The sequence below is a fragment of the Homalodisca vitripennis genome, chromosome 4, assembly GCF_021130785.1.
Source record: "Homalodisca vitripennis isolate AUS2020 chromosome 4, UT_GWSS_2.1, whole genome shotgun sequence".
NCBI classification, from domain to species: Eukaryota; Metazoa; Arthropoda; class Insecta; order Hemiptera; family Cicadellidae; genus Homalodisca; species Homalodisca vitripennis.
Window position 1 is genome coordinate 163,641,789 of NC_060210.1, and position 25,460 is coordinate 163,667,248.

Here is a 25,460-nt window from a genome sequence, read left to right on the forward strand (position 1 = left end):
GTTAGACATATAACTAAGAACATGTTATATATACATATATATATATATATATATACATATATATATATATATATATATTTGAACCGGAACATTCTTGTTATATTTCAGGTTTGTCTCTGACACAAGTCGCAAAATAAAGTTAGCAAACCGCGGAGTAAGAGCAATCAAGCAGCAGACGATCGCAATTAAATTGAAAGGGACTGTTAAATTGCACCAAAGGGGAGGAGGGGTGGAAATGTACCTGTAGTAACGTTCACCGAGGCTTTCCCACCCCTTGTCTTTTGTCATCACCCGACCCTCCAGCCCGTCGGGGATGGGGTTTACCAAAAACACGGTAGGGTAATAACCTGTATACGAGTATGCAGTCTGTGGAGTGGCTAGACGTTCGGACGGATGGAGCGTGCGCGGATGAGACCACCGCTACCTGTCGCCGGTAATCCACCCCCGGCCTGGATCCATCAGTCATATCCACCACAGTAATTGATGGTCCAGACCCGCCCTCCATAATCCTCCACAATACACGTTCTCAATACAGCAATGCATATTCATTATACAAAATATATGCATTTTCCCAACACTCATCAACATCACACTAGGAAAATTTATATTTCAATAATTTTTACTCGGTTCTTCTCCTCTCATCGTGGGAGAAAGGGAAAATTTCCTGATTAGCCGAATCAAAAAATATACTTTAGTCTCTATAAATTTTACTTAAATACACTAGATAAAGAATTAGCAGAACTATTGCTATAAACAAATGTGAATTTTAAGGCGCTCTGATAAACGGAATTGTTTCTGACAATTATAATAAGTTAAATCTTTCAACTTATTTATTTATTGCAATTTAAAATCTACTTTATATCTCTTATGTTATTATTATGTTTGTATTTTTACAAAACAATTAAATACGCTGAGGCGTTTATGAGTAATGTAGAGGACGGAAAAAATGTGTTAAAACTAGTTTAGTTTGTGTTTATGTCACATCCTATTATGTCACATGATTTCGGATTATTGGTGTCACTGTGTCTTGAATATTACAAAGTAATATTTTGTTCTTTATAAAATGTTTTATAATTGAGTACATTACCTTTGATGACGACAATACAATACAATTCCCACGGTGCAAAGCACGTGGATAAGGACATTAAATGAAGCATATCACGAGGGAATTAAAATACGTTAAAAGGATTTGCATTTACATATAATCGTATTAATTCTTTACTTCAAATTATATAGCAAGTTACTGTAAATAGAGTAGAAACAGTTACGATTGTGTATGTATATGGACACACACAATGTGAAGAGTTAACAAATACTTGTTTTAACTAGTTAAAAGATTATGTGTGAAAAATGGAACTAAACGACCTCAATGCATCGTTTAGACGTATATGTAGTTTAATATTTCTACTAATGGGAATACAAAAACTAAATACATACATAACATAACATTTCTTTACTAAATTCCAACATGGCGTTCTTAAAATCGTGCTGGGTCCGTCTGTCTGTCTGTCCGTCTGTGCGATAACTCTTGACGTTCTTGAGACTTGAAACTTGGTCCTTAGGTTCATCATGGTTCAAGATAGAGACTATTGATTTTCCCACTTATTTTTTACTCAAAAATTAATTAACAGGGCAGTCGGCCCTCTGTCTGTCGGTTTGTGCAATACATATATTTTGTCATTATCCGTCGGGTCCTTCAACTGTCCGTTGTATCGGTTTGTTTATCTGTAAGAAAATCAGCGCTCTATAATACAACTATTTGGAATCCAACAATGTGTAATGATCGGCGACACAATGTGTAATGATCGGCGACACAATGTGTAATGATCGGCGACACAATGTGTAATGATCGGCGACACAACAATGCCTCTCGTTACAGATCAAGTGTCGAGCAGTTCGGGACAGTTTATGGGACAGCTGATGTTGTCGTACGGCGCGGCGGGTGACTAGCGATGATTGCCCGCATTGTGGAATAACTGCGGGCCAGGACGATCCGTGTTTACGTGCTCCCGCCCCCTCGCGACCACTCCCGCCAACCTCCCGCGAGCTACCGCTACAATCGATGTCTATCACTCAGACAACTGCCACCATCCCTCATCTGTATGGTTTGACAATTTTAAAAACATCTGACAGCCATCTGTCTTGCATTGTTGATTGGGCATTTCTGTTGGTGGACAGATTTTGTTGGAGCGAGGTTTATATAAAGTATTTGACCTTCAGGTAGATCAAGAGTGTGCACGTAAGCTGTTATTTGTGTCTGAAGTAATACTGATTTAATCAGCATGTTTCAACTGGCCATTTCGTCTAAAACAAACATCATAAAAACGTTTTTGTGTTGTATAACAATAAATGTTTTATATTTCATTTATTTGAAAAGTGGTGAAGTAGTTTTGAAGTCAATGTAAAGTCAATTGCCAATTTTTAGCAATACCATTTTGTAGACTTTTCTTAATCAAATTGACGTATTATTAAATATGAATTGTATATTAAATTTTCATAGATTCATAATATTACTGCCAGGTTCCTTCTCGGTATTAATTTGTTTCAAAATATGGCAATCATGCAAAAACCAAAAGAAATTTACCAATTATTTGACGTTACACTGAGTTATGATGAAAATTCTGTCGATCTTTTAAGGTAAATGTATTGCAAATAGTTAATAACGTTGCCCGCTTAAAATATCGTGGTGCTTACAACGTAAAAACCTGAATATTATTGAAAAAAAAAACCATTAAGTGATCTTATAATATCATTATTAAAAAAAAAAACTATCAATCAATGCTATTTAGTTACCGCTGTATATATTAGTATAATAATCAGTTACGTTTCTTATTATGTATGGTATATTTTTTTGTCTACACTCGTATTTTCTGTAGTTTTTTAAGGAGAACCTTCTTGGGAACATGGACTATGAATAATCCACTCCATAATAATTAGTAAAAATATTATTATATACGGTTTCCAAGGGAGTATTTTACACATCAAATTATCGTAGGTACTTATGATCATAACAGATCACGTTATCAGATACGATATCAACATACTGGATCTCTCAGGTTATCACTGACTCAACATATGTTTTAAATTTTTACTAATAAAATTGGTACAAAATGCTATTACAATAAAATAGTATTACAAAAATAGAAAATAGCTCACGAAAAGTTTAAGAAAATTCTGAAATTTGTGAGCTGATACTGAAAGTTGTGGTCTACAATAGTTGTGTACAAGGCCATCTACGTAAGGACATGGGCACGTAGAACTACGGTTTTAATTTAATTAAATCTGTCCGAGCTCCTAAAAATTTGTTTGAGTGACGATGTAGTGCTCATTTATGATATCCAAGTATCGATTCACATCCTAATACCTTAACAAGTTCCACCATGTAGAAATTACACTAATTGTGAGTTAGTAGGCTTAGAATTAATGTATCAGGGTTGGATTTGAACTGTTGGTTTTATAACGGGTAGAACTTGAATTATATATAAATTAAATAAATAAAAATTAAATACACATTGAACCATTTTATGTGAAATCTTTTAATTAGGTAACTGCCATAAGTACCTGCATAGTACGGTAACCATAATAGCCCCTATGCAAATTATATATATATATATATGTGTGTGTGTGTGTGTGTGTGTGTGTGTGTGTGTGTGTGTGTGTGTGTGTGTGTGTGTGTGTGTGTGTGTGTGTGTGTGTGTGTTTATGCTATACATACAGTAGTATTAGGAATACGGTCATGCCCATCATTGCAAAATTTATACCTCAAAAACTAATCTACATCAAAGATCAATCCTTAAAAAACACACTTTTTAATAATTCTTACTTTATCACAGCTTTCTAAGTTTTAAAGGCAGTATTTAACTGACCGTCATCGTAAATTATAACGAAAAAAAACTTTTATAGTTCTCTGTCCATTTACAACGATCTTTTGTCTCTATAAGTTTTTCATGTCTACGTTTTCACATATCGATTGTACAGAAGGTTAAGAAATATACAATAATAAAGCATTAATTGGAGAGAATACAAACATATGAACCAAAATTACCTCAAGATATTTTGAAGATGATGCCATATTACATTTTTTGTGTTACATTTCATATTTTACCATATTACATTTCAAAATACTACAGCATAAAATGTGTCAACCATTAGAGATTAGTGAAAATAATAACTTGCACAGATTATACTTCATAACTGGTCTTTCAATCAATAAATCATGAATGAACACGAAAGTTACACATAATACATTTTAGAGACTGTGCTGGAAACCATATTTACAAATACTTTACAGTGTTGATATACAACGATTTTAAATTCATACAACTGAATTCCCCACACGATTCAATACAACAAAAACTATTGTGGCAAAAAGCCAATTGTCTACTCAAAACTATAGGTGTGTACAGCCATATATCTAGGTTACAGTTGTTTCCACTGATTTATTACGAATAGACGATCAGAATAAAAGGTAGTAGTGACGATGAGTACACTGCATTTTATTGTGCTTGAAAGAGTTTTCGCACTTGCTCTGGTAACCCCTAACCACTTTCCACACAATGTTATGTATACCCACTAATGTAATATATCTCAGCTATCAATAAGAGCAATAACGTAGCAATTATAAAAATTTGGATTGTAGTTTCCAAGATATGTTCAAATGTTTTATGTTGGTTAGTTTCCTTACCAGAGGTGTTGTAATACGTGTAGTGTCCCAATATTGATAATAACCTCAAGGTGAATTGAAAACCAAACATTAGACATGTTAGAGTGTTGTTAGAAGTGAGTATAAAACTTCGTTAGATTTCAAAGTTTCCGCCCCTCTAAGGGCAAGACAACCCCGGCCCCGGTTCCGCTGTTCCGAACCAGTTCCCTCGCCCTCCACCCCTCCACCCCAAGACCTATTCACAGGCTCACTCTCGCTCGTATTATTTAATTTCACTCTGGTTTCATTCCTCGAGAAAAAGTACAGAATCGAAGATTAGTCAAACTGGTCCGCGCAAACAATAGACGGTATCACGTTTCGTATCGCATCCAGCAGGAAGCTTTGGGAATATGGTAATCTCATAGTGGCGGTATTCTTGCAGCACAATCACCCTTTGTGCCCGGTCTTGTTTCTGGCCGGGAAACAAATTGTGTCCATTGTAACAGTTGACTACTGTGCCACCTGACCCTCAGCCGTCGCGTTATGATAATATTGCAGCCAGCGATATAACGATAACCGTTCACCTGACCCGCCTCGGCCCGCATCCCCCATGAGCCGGGCAGTTGGGCTACTGAACGGACTACTCGACTATATTTTAGTTTATAATTCAAATATGTTACATATTTTATTGTTTTACACCTAAGAAATTAAAGTTTAAAACACAGTCTACAACACAAATCTTTGTTGTAACAACTCAGGCGTATTGTTCTTATTTATATCAACATGTGATGGTATCTCTACCTGTCTGTTATTCAATTACTCACTCCATTTATGTCTGTAAACAATTATCTGAAGTCTATAAATATATAACTATTTATTTAAACATCTATATTAATTTCAAATTGGTTGTGTAATCTTGTACGACAACAATGAGTATTAAACTGTATCTATATATTTTAAATTTCGGGATGTAAAATTAAAGGTTTACTGCATTTTAAACCTCGGTTTATTATATCGTATTTTTTAATAATATACAAATAAAGTCAGCATATCCTTCACGTTACGCAGACTATAAAATTATGTTTCTATCTAACATTAATTTCAGACTTTTTGTACTAATTTACTGTATACGATAAGGGACAAATACAAAAGTCTGGTTCAAGCAAGCTAAAGTTAATATTGTTTTCTTTACTACAAACGGAAATACTGTATAGATACGGAATATTCAACTCCCTTTTGAGTTAAATATTCTATGTAATATACACATTTTGTAAAAATATAAATTAATTCCTAAATAAGCAAACGAATGAATGTTAATTTTACTTGATATTTTTAACATTGTACTGTATAACAGTACACATATAGCTTGTTAAATGCTAGTCTGTTTGAAATTTCTTCTGCATAAAGATCTTCCCAGCTTATATAAATCGAAACAAGGACTCAATGAGGAAGTTAGAGTAGGTAAACATCTGTAGTTTTGTGATATTTTAGATGCATTGGGACTTTATTTGAAACAGTTTTTAAAACGATTTATAAAAGTTTAGGGACTGGTTTCGATCGCACGGCACAAAAAATGCACAAAAAGACAGAAGAAAGAGGGGTTAACCTTAAACTCGTTCTGCAGGGGCGGAGTGGCAGGGAAGGGAGAGATGTAGAGGCGGGTCTAGTCAAGAAGCCGGCAAGGGCAAGAAGACATGGCGCGGCGCGGCCACGACACAAGACTTGGGCACGTGGGCCAGGGTCTGACCTGCAGCTGCAGGATCAAGCAATGCGTTCAGTCTCTCTTTTGTCCGCAGGATTAATATTATGATCCTTGAAAGCGATCTTTTTGTCTAAGAAACGCAACTTTGATGGTTTGTTATTAAATAGAACGTTATGTATACACTTAACCACCATTAGAGGAAATAATCTTTAGACTTGTTCATATACAATTTATTTGGAATAACTTAGTATAGAACGTCAATTAGTTAGAGCTTTATGCATTATTATATCAGGGTCTTTGGAAACTCTTTTTAAAGTTAAACAAAAATATCATTCAATGCAAACAATCGTGGATAAAAGAGACCTTTTTGTTCTACTATAAATTTCTAAAACCACATACTTTAAATCTATTAGAGTCCTTCAAAATTTGAAACAAATATCTCTGTGGGGTGTGCAATGATCAATTCTATTCGGAAAGGTTTTAACTTTTGCATTAATGACAATTCAAACAATTCGAGATGTTTGGTAAAATTTATGTGAATCTGTTACAATTGACAACTTTTGTGATGTGTCTGAAGATGATAGCCTCGCTATTGAAAGGCCTCACAAAACAAATAAAAGTTATTGGTTTTATGTTTTTAATGTAATTTAACAGTGACCAATATAAGCTCCATCTACAGCATTGACAGTACTTGTTTACTTCTTTCTGTGTAATATATGCTGAATTGCAAAATCTGTCTGTGCTATTAAGTTATTAGTAAAACTTTAATGCACAATGAAAAATTGGAAGATAATCATTGTTTGACTGTGACAGAGAAAATTGAATCTGAGGTTGAAGGTCTTGACACCTAGCGAATAGTCAGGAATTACTTAATCTACGTAGGAAGATACATAATGAATGACAGTTGTATACAGTCCTGTAGCTACTAGCGTGTCGCTGCAGCGTTAACTGTGAAGTACATAAACATTCTTAGTTAACTACTATTAATAAATTCCTGTAACTGATGTTAAAAAACACAATGCTAGAGCTAACAACTAGCTCTCTGGCTACCTAATACACTTATCTTGTGTTTCATGTAAGCTCTGTATTTGCTAGAATACCATCTCTTTACTTGGCTGTATACTGTATAGTGGGTGTGTACCGTAACCCCACTGAACTCAGTCACAGAAAACATTATGCATATAAATGGATACATGCTAAGTAAACAGTTAAATAGCAGCAATGTTCAGCAACAAGGAGAGTGACTCCGGGCGGGGCTGACTGATATTTTGTGTATTATATACGCTGAATGCAAGTTGGGCCTTATAAGTTTTCCAAAATGGATGGATTGTATGAAATTTTTAACTTAGCCTGATTGCTGATTTATACCTAAGAATAATTACATGCTTGTACATGGCTGAATACATTGTTATACTATAACAGAATAGCATATCAAACAGATTAGACTACAATACAACTCTAGTGAATACACTAATCGTCATCCAAATATAACGACAGCTGTGATTACGATTTAATCGGAACCTTGCATGCTAGGTTGGGTGTTACTAGGTTTAGTTTACCTGTAACTGACATGGACCGTTGACATGTTATTATTGTCCTGTATCGTATATAAACGTAATGAATACCAGGCCATCACAACGATGACAGTCGTTTGTCACGGAAACCAACGTGTGCTGGATTACGAGCAGTTAGGGTAATCTGGCAGGTGATATCGTGGTAAAACGATCCACTCCGTATCTATATTTAAGAGGATGTGTACATTGAAATACACGAGTAATTACGTAATTATGGGGGAGGTTTGTATAGAGTATTCCGGTAATATAATCATCCCAAATGAGCTTCAATAATAGATAAACAGCTTTTTCACGACCGTAAATTGGCATGTCAAAGGATAATTATGACCCCATTCTGTGACTATGAGAGTGACAGAGCTGCTGACAGTTTGTCTGACACGCTCGACTTTTGGCGTTAGTTGACATCTGATCGCAGAATTACGACTCCCCCCCCCCCGCCACTGCACGATAACGTCCGAGCACAGCTGCTCGGTGCACCAGATTGCATTCATTACTGACTTCCATCGATACAATGCCAGTTTTATTTCGCGATTGTGAACGAGTATTCGCATACATCAGTCGGCGAGGTGGATCGAGCGGGTGGACCGTGCCCGGCAGCGGTAGTGTCCGGCGAGGTATTGTCGTATCGTCACCCCTACACCACTGTCATTGCCCAGTCGTCCGCGCTTTACATCATAAAGGGTTTGTCTTTCCATTGTCCTCCGGCCTCATATCGCGATTAACAGAGCTTATTAATTTGTATGGACGATCGAGCCGATGACATCGGTCCCGCACGTACCTCGCCCGGAACGAGAGGAGAGTCGGCGCAAGCCACCGTGACCATATTTATTTATCTCGATGATTTATTGGGTTGTTATCTGGGGGTGTGTGTACAGATGAGTGGCGTGATAGAGCAGCCGGCAGTCTATCGCGGGGCTGAGGCCATTCAAGCACCCTTTCTGCAGCAATCTCTGATCTCGCTGACCGTTTGTAGTCACTAATAGATATGACATCACTAAAGCACTGCATCAAACTGAATCGTAAAAATAAACATGAATTATTTTTATTAGTTTCGAATACCAAAATTCGGTTAAAGAATATTTCATCCATTCAACTAAATGAATATTGTATTATTGAAATATTTTACGATTATTTACAACTTTTGTATGAATTAATATGTATTGTTCTCTCAACTTACTTACCAATAGGACCTACAACGCTAATTGATTACTGACCGTAGTTGATCAACGTGGCCTGAATGTATCATCTAACAATCTACAATGAATTAAAAATGCAGTTTCCACCGTTATTTCGTTTGTTTTCCTTTTCTATAGTTCGGCCGATCTTTATAATTTTTGAACGATCGTTGTCTGTGATGAATTTTATTATAATGATAATGATTATTATTATTATCATCATCATTATTAGTATATTAATGTAATTATAGTCGTAGTTATATTTGGATGTTAGAAACTCCATCAGAAACTACGATCATTTCTATGTTGATAAAATCGTGTGCATCTGAATGAATAATGCGTTTAAAGTATGCATATAAGCATGCTCTTTAAAATGTATTTGGTTCATATGATCACCATCTATAACGTGTTAGGATTTTTGTGTTAGAAGGTATTTAGTGAGGTAGAGGTAGATTTTCCTTATGATAAACACGTTTTTCCTATTTCTATTCATGGGAAACGTTATATAACTTCACACACTGATGAGTTACCTGCTACATAACTTGCCGTATATACTCTGTATAACCAACTTAACAATTGACACCGTGGAAAATCCTAGTATATAATGGCTGCAAGTAACAGTGTTACAAACTGTTGCCATACGGTAACGTGCCAACTATTTGTAATTTATTTCGATTGCTTGCAATTAACAATATAAACATGCAAACCAAGTTGTACAAATATAACTAGATAAAAGCAGACAAACCACGTGATACAGTGTCTGTTATTTTTTCCTTACCACCTTTACCAGGGGGCCACTGGGTTTCAGAAACGGTTCCCAAATTACTAGAATAATAGATTTTGAGGGACCAAATTCAATTTGGCTGAAACAAAATACTTTTTATGTAAAAAAGGACACAATGAAACTATTGAATTGATTCATCCTATGATAACTCATGCGCGCCGGCAGCTGCACTAAAAATCTCCGCCCATCGGGTTCTAACGAATAGTAACTGTAATTAATTTTGACAAGCGGAGTTTGGTTTCCGTCGATTGAGCAGGAGCGCGGCCGAGCGACAAAGGGGCATATGTTAACAGAGGGCAATCAGATAGTATTTACTATAATTACATAATGCCGTGTTGGGAGGCCAGGAGAGCGTGAAGTGTGGGCTGAGGGTCAGACCGGTGCGATACTGCCACTGACCTTCACGGCTGGGGCATGGGGCACTCGCGTATTCTCTCTTTTACAATTATACAGACAATTTTGATTTTTTTATAAATTGCACAATGTATTTTAATAGCAGAGCACGAATAATTTTTTAAAAATTAATGTGATATCCAGATAGTGTTCATAATTAAAAATCTCGATTTACGTAAAAAAGTAAAGCATTTTACCACTGACAAATCTTATGTCTGTCTTATCTGTCACTTTTATCTATCTTATCTTATCATACTGTTCATCTCTAAATCTTATGTCTAAAGCAGAACTCTCTTCCTTCTTACTTTTTCGTTCACTTGGAGAGAAGAAGAAAAAGATATGCATACATTGTTTGTGTTGTGTACTAAGGCGCGTATTTATTAGTCGTTGAAAAGCAGTAACGTATTTAAATCGTATAACATCATATGTTCAAAACCCAGTTACCTGTTACTTTAAGGGCACCGTTAGTGATACAAAACTGACCTATTTACATTTTGACCTCCATTTTTCGTTATTATATACAATTTGATTAGCGAAATTACATCAAAAGCCATTGCCTCGGTTTTGCCGTTTCATTCACTGCACTTACTTTTGGATCTAATTTCACACAAAGTCTATTTACCTGTTAGATAACGCACATACCCTGTACAACCCTGCTTGCCACTATCCGAGTGTTCTTCAGACCCTACCTCCTGTGAGAGACTCCTGCACTGAAAGGGTTAATATCGCCTGACTCATCACTCACGATTATACGGCTAACTTCTGCTTTTATATAGAATATAAGATTAATTAATGTAATTTGAGCCTTAGTAATAAACTAATCACTGCAATTGTACACTTTAATTGACAAGGTATAGAAAAGGAATATACTCTAGTAAATCTGTTAAATATTTTGTTTAAACCATGTTGAGATGTGCCGATCTCGCTGTGAAAGACAATATTTAGACAACAGCGGTTTGAATCGGAAAACTTGGATGATATTTATAACACCGGTGGCAGAAGCATCTCCCAAACATGTTTAGAGCTGAGTTGTCAAAAGATTCTTTCTAAAGCAATTCCATGAAATAAAATGTTTGTCTTTTTGTATATTAAATTTAATAAAATTATGTAAAGTTGAAAGTATAATATTATTCATCTATTGGTATTACGATGCAACCATGGACTGAGAATGCTACTAAAGAATTGTGCTGAAGTTCTTATGAGAAGATACATGATATTGTGTATGTGATGTGGTCTTGGAGCGTTGTTAGGTAATAAACTCATATAAACAAGCATTATAAGGTACAGTAACTTTGCTCCTCTTGTATTTGTATGTGGAGTATTGTTTATTACTGTTTGCAACTTCAACTCCGGGAGTACATCAGTAAGTTCTGACTTGATATCTTGTTTAAGTGGATTAGACCCTTGTCTGAAGTTTACTCCTGCGTTTGTTTCTATTGAAAATCACATGGACTCCCACACGTATTAATATAGTAGATAATTCGGTTGCAATGATTGCGTTAGGAACCTCTTTTTATATTAGAAGAACGATTTAAATCAACTAATAATTAATATTAATATTGACTTCGACTAATGTGTCGTACAAGAAGAGCTAAAACTATGAAATATTTCAATTTGTAAAAAAATTAGCCCCATCTTTTGTTCAATTCTATACTCAGGGAGTGAATGCAATAATCTAAATTTAACGAACAGATTCCAATTGTCGGTTTATATTATTTTAATATTGAGATGTATATTTAGTAGAAATATTGCTTCCTAATCGCGTGAGGTAAAGTGACATTATTTGGGATGATCGCGAAAATGCATGTTTTCTGTTGAGTGATTTCCTATCATTTTATATTTATTGCTATTATCTTTATATTATTCACATTATTTATTTACTGTAATTTTCTGTTTATTGCCAGTGCAAGTAATGTTTAGAGAACTTTGTAGTTATTCAGCTCTTGTTATTTTTTTACATTTTTAATGTTTTGATTATTGTGTAAATATTTATTTATTACACTCTAAAGTTATTGGAAATATTTCTTCTATTATTGTATCTATGGACAGGTCAAAATATTTTGGTGGTGTTTATCATCTCTGAAGTGAGGTTGATGACTTGGCTTTAAATTTTACACTGAATTATGATCAACTATTACTAATTTTGGTGAATAAAACAAAAACCATTACCACGTATTACCCAACAGTTGATGACATAACTTAAATGATGCTACGATTAAAAGCGATCTCTATTATAAGTATTCTTGTAGTGATGTGATCAAAGTTAATCTAAAAACCGTTTGTAACTGAAAATATGCTTTGATAATCAGTAATAAAGTAATAATAAGTTTCTGCAAATAATAAATGAGTTCTGCCAATTTTTTACTTTGTATTAAGATTGGATACTGAACTCATGTTGCCAATGTACTGGTAACTAGCCAACATTATTTCGTAATTTTATAACTTGGATGTACAATAGTTGTATAATGATGTAAATCCGTCTATCTATATTTATTCCAGTCGTATTCAAAGCAACGTTTTAACTATTAACTATTGCAAAAACCTCGTTTTGTATCAAACACAGATGTCCCCATGGATTACTATACAGAAATGATCGAATACAAATAAAATTAATCGAAAATATTAGAAGCGACATGACATTAAAATTTCAACAAAATTTTTCTTACTGACAAAACGATCAATATACATGGAACATGTATTCTAATCTACAAATATTTCGATTGTAAATTAAAAGTTTGAAAACGTTTAATGATTGTGTTGATTGTTTCCCTTAATAACTCAATTACAGCCAGGAGATGGAAATGTTATGTATTAGTCATCTTTGCCAAGAACCTCCTTGACGCTTTATACCCGCTAATGTGTAAAAATTACATTTACGATGTTCTCTAGCTTTCGAGGCAGAGTGGAGACGGATCGAAGATGAAATCGAGAAGGGAGGGCCGTCGCTCGGCAGATCGCAATAAATCAGGGTCAGTCCTGGTCGACTCGGGCACCGACACCGCTGTGTGTGCGGTTACTCTGGCACATCGTGCGTCTCGAGTGACCCTTTCATAATTTATTGGCAACTGAAGCAGAAAATTTAATAACAGTGTCGGCTGGTTCCGGTGGCATCGTCAGAGCGTGTCGTGTAATATATAGGCCTAGTGTCACCGTCTGCAGGCTAACCCGTCTGTCCGCACTTTTTTATTATAATCAACTGTGGAAAGGTTATCAATAAGAACTGCTACCTGTCTGTCGACAACATCGTGTTAACCGTTAAGTACAATTTACTTTGAAAAATATAACGAACGAAACCATTGGTATTGTTGATATCTACTTCAAATAGAACAATATATCGGTACATTATATATTTCACTAATACAGTGAAACCATTATGAATAGTTAAACTACCATACATCAGCGTTTAATTCCAATATTAAAATAGGTAAGAAATACCGATTCGTATTAATGACAGGTAATAAGAACCGTATTTTGAATGCTACAATAAAACTACACTGAAATGCAACAGCACAGGAATTACGTATACGGTATGTATCATCATAGCATAATGTTTTTTATGCATGATAAAATCCTTGATGAATGACAATAAGATAATAATCCCTGCTGATATTCAATAAATAGGGTTGGGTTCGTTTTACCCTTGCTCCTCCCACTCCCACTTATAAATCGGAACACCCAGGTTAATAATTTATACATAAAACCCAATTACGTTCGTATCTAAAATCAATTAAGGACCTTTTTCATTTTGATTCAAGACGGATTTTGGTATAATGTTTCTCGCCTAAAAGTACATAGATAGTTTTAATACACGGAATAAAACACATTTCGGAGCTAAATTGAGATTAGAGCAGGACGAAAAGAAAATGTTTACTTACAAAGATGAGCATATGCAATGTACAACTAACCTTTTCGCCCTTCATGATCTAATTAAATTAATATTAACTGTTGTAATGTTACTTGAAAATTCGATGTCAGCTATGTACACCTTTTCTAACAGTGTTAATTTAGAAATCAAAGGGAGAATGCAAACAGCTACTGTAAGTATTACATCAACACTCTTGGGTTTATAACAAGTTGTTCCCTCTAGTTTTTAAACATGTATGCAACAACGTGTGATTTGACAACAAACACCCTTCTATAGAATTTGGTTCGTATGTAAATCCTTACTATGGTTTTCAGAAGTCCTCAAGAAACCTTAATATAAGGAAATGGTAGTTGTGAGAAATCAATTTCTTTGGTATTATGGAACACCCTCACGTCTATGGTTAGATCCTTGAAAATATTCATGGAAAGACAGCATCCTTGACGTTAGATACGATCATGAACATTAAGGAGAGTCTTCGTTCCTACAACCACCCCAACCCCCAACGATGCATCAGTCCTGGGAGCTTACGGAATCCAAATTAGTCGTTATCAAAAACCCTGCCAATGGCAAAGTTTGGACTATCGATTTCGATGTGAAAAACATTTAAGGTCAGCGTGTATGAAGCTGTGAAGTCCTGTGTAGTTAACATCGGGCATCACAGCCACCTAGACACATCAGCGGTTACAATCTTACCCGTTTGGAAAAGTGAGATAAAGTAGTTGATGGAAATAAATGTGAGTGGAATGAGTATTCATTAAAGTAGAAGTTTGTTTGGTAATAGTTTGTTAATTCAACTAAAGCATCCTACATATTTGTTAAATTACATTTAGCTAACATCAGTAAAAAGGTACTAGATTTTATGTAAATATGTGTCACATCTAATTAAGATATCATTGATAACATCACGTACGTTTTATAAAAATGTTTATGAATTGTTTAAATTAACTATTATGTTGAAACATTATGTTGTTTAGTATTGGTTGTAGTGTGTTCTTTTATTTTTACACAAATAATCGTTAATTATACAGGGGTATGAATTATATATGGGTTTTGGAGAGTATATTAATTCTCACAATCATTGAAAAATGTCATTTTTATATGAAATGTGTTTACAAGTATGGATAATAACTGACCCAATTATCTTTCTTAAAATTTCAACATATCAAATGTTCAACATACAATGTTACATGTTTTATTATATAAGTGTTGTATTAATCGGATGTAAAGATATCAAATAGAAGGTGATAATATGTATTTGAAGTAGTTCCTGAATTAAAAAAAAAAACATAAATACCAAGTGTTTTTAGTATAACTACTGTAATTGAATCTTTTAAATTATAAATAAGTGTAAAATAAAAGTAACCTGTTGAGAATATGTAGGAGTAAGCACTACACTTAGATCCAAAAAATGTAAAACCACATAGAGTATTAAAACGTTCAAAATGAAACCATTACATACATGAAAATGTTTATTAAATCTTCCAAAACTATATATAGATAAACCACATGAAAATGAAAATAAAAGTACAGTCGTGGCTAAGAAAAAGTAATAAAGTGAATAGTGGAACAGATGAAAGCCACAATAAGGCGGTGGAATGTCAACAAACGAACAATAAAATTCAAATTGTTGTAACGTAAAATTGAAATATCCTGTACAACTATTCACATGAAAATGCATGAACGTCTTCAAACATGTAACACAATGGAAGAATAAATATAACAATAGCATACCTTGATCAGTAAAGGTTCATAAGTTATCCCAAAGTATTCACGGCGCACAGTTGCACACACTGAGCACGAGCGCGAGTCGAGGCTAGCAAGTCACTGGCTCTGTTAGCGCTAGCGTAGTCACTTACCTGGTCACCGCTCACCAGCCAGCCGGCTCGGCGCGGCCTACCCCCACCACGGCACCCAGTCAGGTAGGGCTCAGACTCGCCGTTAAAATTGCCCAACAAAAGGTCAATAGGAAGGGTTTTTTACTCCAGTTTGGGCGACAGTGCCTATTGTTTTCAGGTGATCCTGACATACCACCCGTTTACATCGCCCGAACACACCCTACGTGTCGAATTGATGTGTGTGATTTCGGTGTTTTATGTAATGACTTGTTTTCATTAGTATTATTATATAGGAGAACTTTGACCGACCAAATATCACGCCCTCTGGGTAGTCCCCCGACCTGACTTTCATTAATAAATGCATGTTTACTATGAACTTCTTATTGTATTTTACTACTACTTTACTACTGTTTTATTGCTTAATACAACCGTTGCCTTGTAAATTTTAACCCGTCACAAGGCGTTTGATGAATTTTTGATCACTATACAAAGCTAGTACAAAGTAGAGCCAATCTGAAAAATAAATTAATGTCATCACCAATACAAAACCACTGTACATTCTTTTTAGACTTCTATTAAACACTTTTCTCTCTTGTTTAATATAATTCCATATGTATCGAAAATTACTGAACATGTTATGCTAAATACGCGTATGAATATAAGTTTTGAATTTCATGACATCACTGACTAGTTTGAAGAACAAAATACCAGTTATACCTTTAGAAACAGTAATTCCAGACACAGTAAGTACAATGGAAGTGGAAGTAATTACATACGTATATTCTGCCCACATTTTGAATTTCATGACATCACTGACTAGTTTGAAGAACAAAATACCAGTTATATCTTTAGAAACAGTAATTCCAGAAACAGTAAGTACAATGGAAGTGGAAGTAATTACATACGTATATTCTGCCCACATTTTGAATTTCATGACATCACTGACTAGTTTGAAGAACAAAATACCAGTTATACCTTTAGAAACAGTAATTCCAGACACAGTATGTACAATGGAAGTGGAAGTAATTACATACGTATATTCTGCCCACATTTTGAATTTCATGACATCACTGACTAGTTTGAAGAACAAAATACCAGTTATACCTTTAGAAACAGTAATTCCAGAAACAGTAAGTACAATGGAAGTGGAAGTAATTACATACGTATATTCTGCCCACATTTTGAATTTCATGACATCACTGACTAGTATGAAGAACAAAATACCAGTTATACCTTTAGAAACAGTAATTCCAGACACAGTAAGTACAATGGAAGTGGAAGTAATTACATACGTATACTCTGCCCACATTTTGAATTTCATGACATCACTGACTAGTTTGAAGAACAAAATACCAGTTATACCTTTAGAAACAGTAATTCCAGAAACAGTAAGTACAATGGAAGTGGAAGTAATTACATACGTATATTCTGCCCACATTTTGAATTTCCTTCTTACTTTTAGAAATATTATAAGGTACGAGGAGCTCGCCACTCCACGTTCGCTTAACAGGCTTTGGAAATTTGTAGCCCATTTTATCAGGTTACATACAGTTCCTATGTCACATTTTACAATGTCATATGATTGTACTCAGTTTGTTTGAAAACGCATTTATTCTGCTATTTTCTTGATATCTAGATATTAGCTTCTAGATAGCTGCTATTTCTGATTAATATATAAGAGTATATTAAATTAATAAAAAATAAAAGTTATTGGACACGTGTAATTTTTGAACATCAATAGTTTAATTTCAATAAGAATAGTACCTACCTCCTTCAATACAATTTATAGATGTTCACTAACGCACAGGATTTCCATGCACTATCATCAAACTAATTATTGCTCGTATAGAAATAAAGATCCATGTAAAATTTAAAGTCTGTATGTCAGTTTGCTCTCAAGATATCGTTTCCGACAAACAGAGAAAAATAAAATTTAATCACGCTTTTGAATGGTAGGCTTCACTAATGCTCAGCCACCTACTATACATTATTCCTTTACATTAACTGGTTTCAATTATCTTATTGGATTTATGAATTAAAATCTTCTAAACCACAGCAGCTCTTCTTGACCTCTGAGAAAATACGTAAAAATGACTCTGATTATTTCTACTGTTGAATAGTTAATTCTTGATAATTGTATTGTACAGTTAGAAAAGGAATGCAAACCAGAAGTAGAACATAGTTACAATAGTAAATAATATATACTCATAACTATAACCGATGTTTTTGTGCCGCGGAGACGGAGACTTGAACGCACGGGTCGGCTCCAGACGGGAGGCAAGACGCTCAAGGCCGCCCTCTCACCTTGCAATTAATTTGCACTGTTGGACCGGGCCGAAGCCGACTCGCCGCCACCGCCCTATTTGAATAGAGACGGTATAGTAAACCTCGCCGGTGGCGGGGCCCCGTGGTGTCCACGTCTGACTCTGACTTGTCGTTCTCTACTACAGAGTTCTACACTGTAGCAACATGGCGCGACTATACAGTAACCCTCGCCTGTGGCGGGGCCCCGCGGTGTCCACGTCTGACTCTGACTTGTCTTTCTCTACTACAGAGTTCTACACTGTAGCAACATGGCGCGACTGTACAGTAGACAACGCCTGTGGCGGAGCCCCGCGGAGTCCACGTCTGACTCTGACTTGTCGTTCTCTACTACAGAGTTCTACACTGTAGCAACATGGCGCGACTGTACAGTAGACAACTCCTGTGGCGGAGCCCCGCGGAGTCCACGTCTGACTCTGACTTGTCGTTCTCTACTACAGAGTTCTACACTGTAGCAACATGGCGCGACTGTACAGTAGACAACTCCTGTGGCGGAGCCCCGCGGAGTCCAAGTCTGACTCTGACTTGTCGCTCTCTACTACAGAGTTCTACACTGTAGCAACATGGCGCGACTGTACAGTAGACAACTCCTGTGGCGGAGCCCCGCGGAGTCCACGTCTGACTCTGACTTGTCTTTCTCTACTACAGAGTTCTACACTGTAGCATCATGGCGCGACTGTACAGTAGACAACGCCTGTGGCGGAGCCCCGCGGTGTCCACGTCTGACTCTGACTTGTCGTTCTCTACTACAGAGTTCTACACTGTAGCAACATGGCGCGACTGTACAGTAGACAACGCCTGTGGCGGAGCCCCGCGGTGTCCACGTCTGACTCTGACTTGTCTTTCTCTACTACAGAGTTCTACACTGTAGCAACATGGCGCGACTGTACAGTAGACAACGCCTGTGGCGGGGCCCCGCGGTGTCCACGTCTGACTCTGACTTGTCTTTCTCTACTACAGAGTTCTACACTGTAGCATCATGGCGCAACTGTACAGTAGACAACGCCTGTGGCGGAGTCCCGCGGTGTCCACGTCTGACTCTGACTTGTCTTTCTCTACTACAGAGTTCTACACTGTAGCATCATGGCGCGACTGTACAGTAGACAACGCCTGTGGCGGGGCCCCGCGGTGTCCACGTCTGACTCTGACTTGTCTTTCTCTACTACAGAGTTCTACACTGTAGCAACATGGCGCGGCTGTACAGTAGACAACACCTGTGGCGGGGCCCCGCGGTGTCCACGTCTGACTCTGACTTGTCTTTCTCCACTACAGAGTTCTACACTGTAGCAACATGGCGCGACTGTACAGTAGACAACGCCTGTGGCGGAGCCCCGCGGTGTCCACGTCTGACTCTGACTTATCTTTCTCTACTACAGAGTTCTACACTGTAGCATCATGGCGCGACTGTACAGTAGACAACGCCTGTGGCGGGGCCCCGCGGTGTCCACGTCTGACTCTGACTTGTCTTTCTCTACTACAGAGTTCTTTCTACACTGTAGCAACATGGTGTCACTATACAGTAGACCTAACCATCTAACCATATTTTTACTGAAAGTACGTACATGACAATGGGCTATATTAATATAAGTAATTTTGAAACACTTCACTTAACATTTACATTTACAGCTTTGTGATGTTTCTTTGAAAGCTGGTAAATTCCACGTAGTAATAAAATTTTTATAGCGGTTATGTATAACAAAATGATTGAGAAGTCCTCAATTTAATTTATTTTCATTACACACTACTGTGTAAATTACACACGGGCTACTACTAAATACGAATGGAAGTTTTCTCCAACATCTGCATAGAAAGAGAAAATGACATGATTTTAAACAAAGGCTAACAATACTAACTGAACCTAGTCCAACGTGACATAGGCTGCGTTAAAGACTTTTGGAAGTGGAAGCTGAAGTTTTTTCGACTTCCTGTAAGCTATAATTAAACAAGCCTAGGCTGGGCGGAGCGGCAGAAGTTGTACAAGAGGCACGCCACGGGGCCTCATTGTGCCCACGTCAGAGCGAATCATAGGCCGGTCTTCAACCCTTCCGAGTCCGCCCAAAACTTATAAGCGTGCTCGTTTACAAACTTAAAGAACTAACACGAAGAAAGGAACTCCAGTGCTTGTGTGCATTCTGGCCTTTGTTCTCCTTCTCATCTAAAAGACCCGTTTTCGTCCACTAATTATTGTTCCCGCCCAGCCCCTTTGATTGTTATAAGGATCCGTATTGAGAGATCAGGAAAGACTTCATTGCCGTATGTTAGACCGGAGTGAGAATTTCTAAAGAGTGATTTGCTACGGTTACAGAATATGTTGTAATATGCAAGTGTTCCCATTTTCTATTTGGACTATTAAAATTATCTTGGCATGGAATAGCCGGCGAATAGATAATAATAATAATAATATAATAATATAACTTTATTGCGGTAACAATAATACAATTGCATACAAACGTCACAAAATATTTAAATAATAAAAAGGTAGGCCTACACTTCATTCACTCACGCACACAGTCACATGTTTCTCTCATTCACTCTCATCTTCATTCTCACCAGACAATCCTGCCACTGCCACACCAGAACCAGAGGATTGATCGTGTTAGTTTTGAATTTCGTCCCAGCGGCTCTCCATAAACTCGTCAACTGAGTAAAACACCCTCGACACCAAAAGGTGTCTTAGTCGAGTTTTTAAATTTTTTTTTGGTCATTCAATTGTTTGATCTCTTCAGGGAGCTTATTGATTAGCTTGACACCAACCTCAGACGGCAAAACGTTCGAATGCTGTAGTTATGTGTTGTTGAACGCGGAAGTTGTCCCTGCCTCTAGTCCCATACTGGTGAACGTCCCTGCCTTGAACCAAGTTACACTTAGAACGGCAGTACATGACAAACTCCAGGATATAGAGACAGGGCAAAGTCAGCAATCCAAGCTCCCTGAAGGTGTTTTTGCATGAATCTCTGAAGTTCAATTTTGAAATGATTCGGACAGCTTTCTTTTGACTTCTAAATAAACGTTCGAATTTGTATTTAGAACAGCTGCCCCACAGTCTCAAACCGTATGTCAGATGTGGATATACCAAGCCAAAGTAGGCCGTTCTTAGTATATCCAAAGTGCAGAATTTTGCAAGGTTCCGTAAGACATAAATGCCTGAGGAAACCTTTGAACAAATATGTCAATGTGATCGTCCCAAGTCAGCCCTCGATCTAGGTGCATTCCGAGGAACTTGGTGGAATCAGTTTCTTCTATTAGAACATCATCCGCCATCACGGTAGCGAAGTTGTCAGGTTCTTGCTGCCGAAGAAAGAAATTGACGACGCTTGATTTGGAACTGTTGGTCCTCAGATTTAGTGTTGAAAAATACTGAATACATGAATTCAGTTCTAAAAATGAGTTGATTTCTAATTCATGTTTTGTTTTTGCTCTGATGCAGAGAGTTGTATCGTCAGCATACTGAACCATCTTCCCTATAAGGATCGATGAGTTCAATCTGTTGACGTACACAAGGAATAGGACAGGTCCAAGGATAGATCCCTGTGGGAAACCGTAAGTCATTTGAACCTTTCCTGACAGGGTATTCGCAATCTGCACACACTGGCTTCTATCCCTGAGGTAAGACGAGATCCATTCGTGCGGCAGACCTCGAACACCACATGTCGTCAACTGGTACAACAGTGTTTCGTGATGTACACAGTCGAATGCTTTAGATAGGTCTAGAAATATGCTTAGCACATGTTCTCTTCTCTCCAGGCCATCGACAACTGTATCGATTAGGTCTGTGACCGCATCGATTGTGGATTTGTTTCTTCTGAAACCGAATTGTTCGAAACAGAGGATTTCAAAACGATCAAGAAAATTTTCAAATCTGACAAGAAAAATCTTTTCAAGAACTTTGCTCATGACTGGGAGGATTTGCGATGAGACCCGGTCCCATCGATGACACTTCGCTGCAATTGAGGCCTTTGAATGATGGGTCAAGTGATGCCACAGATGAAAAAAATGAGTTGAACTCACTTGCCACTTTAGAGGGATCTGAAATAATTTCGTCCTGGATTTTGAGCTTTGGAATTTGGGAATTTTTTGAGCAATTTGGCTGTGTTGTTACATTTTTAATAATGCCCCAAGCAGTTTTGGAAAAGTTTTCGCAATTTTTCAATTTTGTTTCAATTTCACGTGCTTTTGCAGATTTTATTGTTTTCCGATATTTGCTCTTGAAATTTCTAAAAAGTTTTAATTTGTTCATTTTCGGTGCTAATGTAAATCGAATGGTAAAATTTTAGCCGTTCTCGTAATTCTAAAATTTTCTTCGTCACCCAAGAATTTTGTTTTGCTTGTTTGCGTTCTTTAAAATTTTTGAAAGGACAAGTTACATTTAAGTGATAGACAAAAAGATTATGAAACGCGGTGTAAGCTTCATCTACGCTTTCAAGATTGTCTAAAAACGACCAGGACTCATTTCTTAAAAACGAATTCAAAAGGGCAATGTTTTCCGAGCTAGTGTCTCTTTTGATTATGGATGACGGGTGTTCAATTTCTGGCTGAAAGTTACTGATAGTGGTCTCCTGAGCGAAGTGGTCAGAGATGGCCGCATTGAAAAGAGTGGCTGAGGCGTTTGGATTGTTTGTGATGACGTTGTCGATGGCTTTACTCGATGTGGCGGTCACTCGTGTTGGCGTGTTTACTGACCAGATCAATCCGAAAGAATTTAGGATGTCGCGTAGCCGCTGGGTCAAGGGGTTGGTGTGGTCTAAAACATCAATGTTAAAGTCGCCAGATATGTAGAACCTGGAATAAAGATTCTGGTAGCTATGATAAATAAAACCTGTCTCAAGGAGTGAATTCTACATATAATTGTATAACTGCATACTACCCATAGATCTACCAACCCTTTTTTTTAAATATAATTTTGATAACAAGAGGAAAATATAAAAGTTCTTATTTAATACTTTTCTGATGAAAACATAATTACGTGTTCAAAGTTAACATTATATTTCCATATTATCCCAAGAAAATCATACTACACCAATATCTGAAAGAGTGTTAGTACGGATTACATTTTTTAAATCATTTTGGTATTTTTATTACTAACGTACAAAACTGTGAAAGTATGGTTGTAATAGCTTTACAACCATATTTACAAAAATATTATTAAAAAATTCAAGTGGTTTCTGCAAGTCTTCAAGTTTAATTTCTTAACTATCAGGTTTTACTCAGTTTTTACAGTGAAAGTGCCATAGTGACCACACTTTCAGGAAGTGTTCACAACTGTATCTACTATGCAGTACTTGTACTAAAAATATGAACATCTTAAAATAAAGACCCAAAATTTATTTTAAAATTTCGTGATATTAGTGTTGAATACCTCTATAACTGTAATTACAGTATCAGGGTACATCTGGATATAGTACAGAACAACAACCACAACCGATCGTGTCCTGATTGTGTGATGAGTGATATTAGTGTTGAATACTCTATAACTGTAATTACAGTATCAGGGTACATATGGATATAGTACATAACCACAACCACAACCGATCGTGTCCTGATTGTGTGATGAGTGATATTAGTGTGGAATACTCTATAACTGTAATTACAGTATCAGGGTACATATGGATATAGTACAGAACTACAACCACAACCGATCGTGTCCTGATTGTGTGATGAGTGATATTAGTGTGGAATACCTCTATAACTGTAATTACAGTATCAGGGTACATCTGGATATAGTACAGAACAACAACCACAACCGATTGTGTCCTGATTGTGTGATAAGTGATATTAGTGTGGAATACTCTATAACTGTAATTACAGTATCAGGGTACATATGGATATAGTACAGAACTACAACCACAACCGATCGTGTCCTGATTGTGTGATGAGTGATATTAGTGTTGTATACTCTATAAATGTAATTACTGTATCAGGATACATCTGGGTATAGTACATAACCACAATCACAACCGATCGTATCCTGATTGTGTGATGAGTGATATTAGTGTGGAATACTCTATAACTGTAATTACAGTATCAGGGTACATATGGATATAGTACAGAACTACAACCACAACCGATCGTGTCCTGATTGTGTGATGAGTGATATTAGTGTGGAATACTCTATAAATGTAATTACAGTATCAGGTACATATGGGTATAGTACATAACTACAATCACAACCGATCGTGTCCTGATTGTGTGATGAGTGATATTAGTGTGGAATACTCTATAACTGTAATTACAGTATCAGGGTACATATGGATATAGTACAGAACTACAACTACAACCGATCGTGTCCTGATTGTGTGATGAGTGATATTAGTGTGGAATACTCTATAACTGTAATTACAGTATCAGGGTACATATGGATATAGTACAGAACTACAACCACAACCGATCGTGTCCTGATTGTGTGATGAGTGATATTAGTGTGGTATACTCTATAAATGTAATTACAGTATCAGGGATACATATGGGTATAGTACAGAACTACAATCACAACCGATCGTGTCCTGATTGTGTGATGAGTGATATTAGTGTGGAATACTCTATAACTGTAATTACAGTATCAGGGTACATATGGATATAGTACAGAACAACAACCACAACCGATCGTGTCCTGATTGTGTGATGAGTGATATTAGTGTTGTATACTCTATAAATGTAATTACTGTATCAGGGTACATCATAACCACAATCACAACCGATCGTGTCCTGAGATGAGTGATATTAGTGTGATACTCTATAACTGTAATTACAGTATCAGGGTACATATGGATATAGTACAGAACTACAACACAATGATGATTGTGTGATGAGTGACAATATTGAACCTCGGGGAGCTCAGTTTTCACTCTGTGGATACGAGGACAAATAGAGACACCGGACTTCCAGGAAACCTCTTAGCCACTAATGTAATGACAAATGTTTATAATGCACGTGCAGAGCCTTTTGCAGTGTTGCCTTAAAGTACAAAGATTTATGGACAAATTCAAATCCAGCGAATCCAGGAAATCGGTTAAGCAGTTCTTGTGGAAAATATATTTTGCTATTTAGTTGTAACTAAATTAATATAGAAATGAGGAGTTAGTGCATCGAGAGTAGTAACAGGTAGTTATATATTCTTCAACAACTGGGATAAATCAAACATATGCTAAAAGTCGTTCTCGTATAAATCAAT

General features: G+C 36.6%; 1 protein-coding gene across 1 annotated transcript in view; it reads right to left on the reverse strand.

Moving 5' to 3' along the window:
* Positions 1-15,996, reverse strand: part of LOC124360504 — a 166,729-nt gene extending 150,733 nt beyond the window's left edge. The window contains exon 1 of the mRNA XM_046814195.1: positions 15,867-15,996. The gene's annotated coding sequence lies outside the window, so the exon portion shown is untranslated. The remainder of the gene's footprint in view (positions 1-15,866) is intronic.
* Positions 15,997-25,460: the final 9,464 nt, after the last annotated feature.